This window comes from Solanum pennellii, chromosome 7 (assembly GCF_001406875.1).
Source record: "Solanum pennellii chromosome 7, SPENNV200".
Classification (NCBI taxonomy): Eukaryota; Viridiplantae; Streptophyta; class Magnoliopsida; order Solanales; family Solanaceae; genus Solanum; species Solanum pennellii.
In genome coordinates, this window is record NC_028643.1 from 5,824,441 (window position 1) to 5,829,952 (window position 5,512).

Consider the following 5,512-nt stretch of genomic DNA (forward strand, 5'->3'; position numbering starts at 1 on the left):
TTTTTTTTTTAAAAAAAGGATATATAGAATTAATTGAAAAAGAGAGATAAAATAGGAAGAAAATTGGGACACATAAATTTTTTAAAATAATGACATTTTTGACATTATTGCTAATATTTATAAAGTATGGATATTTTTACTAAATATGTTATTTATTTTGACTAGTTTACTAATTTTTCCTTTTTTAAATGGATAAGTACATTAGACCTAAGCTCCAGTCTTTCCCCCTCATTTAGTCATGATTGATGATGTCTACTCTAATTTCTTCCATACAATTTCTCACGATATTTTCATTTGAAAATTTGAGTTTAAAATTATTTAGATTAATACAATTAAGTAATTTTAATAAATGATAATTTGTATTAATTAAATAAATGTTATATTTTTTTTATTGTCGCTTATGCCAAAAGTAAAATTTTTGTTTTAATTTTTTTTTGGTTGACCTTTTTTTCTTCTTCTGATTTATTCTTTTTTTCAAAGGCCTCCTTTTATTCCAAATGAACAAAAATAGTCCATAAAGCCCAATTCGAATAAGCTCATATCCACCCAGATTAGGCAATGAAACATATAAAAAGGAAACAAAATGACAAAGAACACCAAAAGGGAAAAGTTACGCCCAAATGTTGAACCATCCCTCAGCTCCATCAAATCTTCATGAGCAAGTCAATCTCTATGCAGAACTAGAGTTTCAATCATGAAACGGTCGTTCAATAACCAAGATCCCTCATGTTTTGGGCCAGTTTGACTTTATACATCAAAAGCTCTCGGTGATGTTGTCTAAGTGCTTCCATCAAAGACTTCTTCGACACGATGATCTCTTAATCTTCCATAAATATGACCTTCATAACAGCCAGGATAACGACTATAAACAATGTTGATGACTGAGTCACTATTTGCTCTATTTAATAAATTGATCCAAAAAGCTAACATCACTGTTACAAAGGAAGTTCATATGAAATTAATCATCAAGAAATTTCATGTAAAAACCATCAAATTTCCCTCTCGATAGATTTAAATTTTGAACACAAACCTGAAACCTAAGACAATTGTTCATCGATTTCTATGATTAGATTGTATTAATGTTGTTAATGTAGTTGGTTGTTGTAGCATCTTTAATGCCATTTTGACATTTTTGTATCCTGATGTTTGAAATCTAACTTTTATTAAAGAGTAGATTATTCTTCCCTTTTACTGGCAATTCTTATAGACTATGAAAGATTAAAACAAAAAAATACACCACTAAGTTAGTTAAATAATATGCTTAATTATTGTCCTTTCTATAAACATGCTCTACATAGATATATCCCTTCTGCATTGAACTTTTTATGTACTAGATCTCCAGGGAAATACTCTAAGTAACTCCCAAACTCCATCTAGTACCTTTTTCATAATTAATGAATGAATTTCTACCACCACTTGGGTCTTCTTATTATTGAAGCAAAACTCCGAGCCTGCTTTAATTACTCGTGCTTAAGCTATTAAACTTGTGTCTTCCCTATTTCGTATACAAAAACCAATAACATTAAGCCCCGAGTTCTTGTAACGACCTATTCCATTATTATTCAAAAGTCACCTCGTTCGGCATCTCAAAACTTTTTGAAATACATTTCCAATTTAAAATTGAGGTAACAAGATGACAATTTTTAGAATTTGAATTTGACTGGGCTAACGTCACTCACCCTACAGGAAGTCTCACGATATGTCACCACTGCTTTAACACCATCATAGATTCTATATAGGGGCTGACAAAATCAAACGCTAGAAAACATGATTTCTTTTAACTTTCATCGCACTTTTCATTGGTAAACTAGATGTTGCTTACTCCAAAAGATCTGCTAAGACACTCTAAGCTTGGGAACAATGGAGGGGAGCGATTTAAACATAATAAGGGTCAAAACTCATGAAATTTTGCCTTACGTTCATTGGAATTCGTCCCCACGGTGCCAAAAGTTCATGTTCAAAGTTCTTCAATAGTTACTAGGTGTCCAAGTAAGCTAGGTTACAACTGAGTAGTTATACCTATCTTATTTGCATAATACCTTGTAAATTATTGGGAACTAGCACATATAGGCCTTCATACACAGAGTATGAATGGTTGAATATGTTGTTAGTTGTTATTTAGGGTGATAATGGGCTTGATTAGTTAATGTTGATCATATGATGAATGTTGGGTGTTATCCTGGAGTAGTGGTTGTGGCTAATCAGATTATGAGCAAGGAACACTCTAGAAGGAACCAATTTAAAGTACCTGATGGTTGTTTGCTTCCTGTTTATGTTATACTAGTTCTGGGCACGTGCGTTGCACATGTGCCCCATGCTAAGTTGGATGAAGTTGTTGTAATGATGATATATATATATATATATATATATATATTAAGACAACCATATTAAAATAGATATCTTAATTATCTTTTGGGAATGTTGACTTCTATGATATTAAGGATGAAGAAACCACAAATATTGTGAAAGAAAAATAGCTATGGGTGTGTTTGGTATGAAGGAAAACATTTTTCTAGAAAATGTGTTTCAATTTTTTCATGTTTGGTTGGGACAAAATTTTTGGAAAATGTTTTCTAAATCAATTCATTTTTCTCAAAATTAAGGAAAAAGACTTCCCTTGAAAAGTTAAGAAAAACATTTTCCAAAACTCTCATCCAACTTCAAATTACATATTTGTTTTTTTTGAAAAACATCAATTTCTAAAAAATATTTTCAATTTCAAAATTTTATATTTTCACTCCGCCCTTCCTCCGACCCCGATCATTCCTCCACCCCCCCTCCAAAAAAATTAAATTTGTTTTTTTTAGAAATATTTTCAATTTCAAAATTTTATTTTTTCACGCTGATTTCGGACCCTCGCCTCCAAAAGGGAAAAGTTGCGCCGAAATGTTGAACCATCCCTCAGTTCCATCAATCTTCATGAGCAAGCCAATCTCTACTCAAAACTAGAGTTTCAACCATGAAACAATTGTTCAATGAAAAAGACACCTCATGTGTTGGTCAGTTTCACCTTATATATTAAAATCTCTCGATGATGTCATGTAATTGCTTCCATCAAAGATTTGTTCGACTCAATGATCTCTCAATATTCCATAGATATAACCTTAGTAACTGCTAGGATGACGACTATAAAGAATGTTGATGACCGATTCACTATTTGCTCTATTCAATAGATTGATCCAAAAAAGCTAATGCCACAGTTAGAAGGAGGTTCATATTGGATTAATCATCAAGACAATCTAGGTAAAAAGTATCAAATTTCCCTCTCGATAGATTTAAATTTTGAACACAAACCTAAAACCTAAGACAATTGTTCATCGATATCTATGATTAGGTTGTATTAATATTGTTAATGCAGCTGGTTGTTGTAGTATCTTTAATGTCGTTTTGACATTTTTGTATCCTGATGTTGAAATCTGACTTTTATAAAGAAGAAGAGTATTCTTTCCTTTTATGTCACGCCCCGAGTCTATCCATTGGACGTAAATACGGGACCTAGGATCACAAGTGGCCCCATGCTAATCCCAAGTTGGCATATCATAAACATACTAAAAGATTACTGAATAGCATATAATATGCGAAAGATTAAAACCATAACTAACTGAAAGGGGGGAATACCCAATGTTGATATGAATATATAAAAGACTAAGTTTAATAACAAATGGAAGATCAAACTCAAAATTAAAACTGAATCTAGTACTATGTTTGAAATAAGCCTCTAACTAACTAGAGATGTTGAGACATGTCCCCAGCTAACTCTAGAAAATCTGAAACTAAACAACTATAGATGGAAAAGTAACATGTCAATCGTCCTAGAAGAATGAGGACTCACCACTGGGGACCGATCTATGTGTACTTTGAGTGTTGAGCGCTTGAACCTACATCATGAGAAGATGTAACATAGAGTATGCTGTGCTTGAAAGGTACTGATCATGCATGATAGAATAAATCTGAATAAAACATATAATTGAACAAACAATAAAGCAAGGATATAACTTGAATATGATAGAAACACTGAGTACTGAGATAACTGAATGCAATGAACAAGTACATGACATGCTGAGACTGAAGGCTGAACTAATAACCTGGTCAATACACTAGAATTTGACTGTGGGAGCTACTAATAACCGACATAAAACCACATGAGTTAAATGTAGAGTCTGATGTATACACCCCATCTAGAGGACCCAATATGCCTTGCCAGGGGTACAAGGGCATGAATGACGTGATCACTAAATATGATGCCCACAGAGGGGACTTACAAACCTAATGTCACGTAGTTATGGTACTATGAGGGTGACTAACCCTAGTCCAAGTCGTATTAAATCCGCTCCTAACTGATTATGTAAATAACACATTATGACTAGATTTCTATAATACTGGATAGGTCAAAATACTGACATGCTAACTGAGAATGCAACATTAATGTACCGATAATGAAACAGAGCATGTATAACTGAATAAACGACCTAGAAAGTGTAATTCATGAACTAAGCGAATCTACACAACTAGAGTTCTTAGTTTCAAGGAAGAACTAAGCAATAATTACACGAAAACATGATAATTTGATTTGGATTAGTCTAATAGTTGAATCACAACATCAATATGAAATTCTAGGGCTAAACATGATGTCGAGAATTAAGAATCTGACTGAATTCTAGGGACCTAATGGACAAAGGAACCTACTAGTGAAATCTCAAAAACGTGGTGACGAAATTCACACAGAAATCTTTCAATTTAGGGTCTAGAACAGAAGAAAACTTGCTACATTCTTGAATGGGTTGGGTCACCTCTTTTCTCCTCTTTTGTTCTAGGGTTGATAATTTTTTGGTAAATAAAGGTTTTGGGTATCTCTGACTAAGTTATTAGACTTATTCCAAGTAAAATAACATAGCTTAGACATAAAATGACGAATTTTAAGTGCCCAACACATAGGAAAAAGGACCAAAACGACCCTGGCTTAATTTTGACGAAGCCCATCCACGGAGGGAAAGATGGTCCATCGTTTGACCTATNTTTAGACATAAAATGACGAATTTTAAGTGCCCAACACATAGGAGAAAGGACCAAAACGACCCTGGCTTAATTTTGACGAAGCCCATCCACGGAGGGAAAGATGGTCCATCGTTTGACCTATCAGTAGTCGTTTGGGACAGTCTAGTTTGCCCGATAGGGCTTCACTAAAACGAGTATAACTTTTTACTCAGAGATGGAATTTTAGCAAACTCGGTGGTGTTGGAAAGAGGATTCAATTATATATCATATAATAGGTAATGTGACATCTAATTCCTTTTGTTCTGAGGGTGATGACCATTTGAAGTTGACCCAATCAATGATTTCTCTCTATCTGGCTGCTAACCTTCACCAACGGTCAGAGATACGGTCCGTATATCCAACCACGGACCATACTGGTCAATTTTGGGTGGGATTAGAGACTATAGAGATTTGAGCCTTAATGATGGAACCCCACATACGGTCAGTGGTCCCACCTACGGTCAGTGGGTGGTTTTGT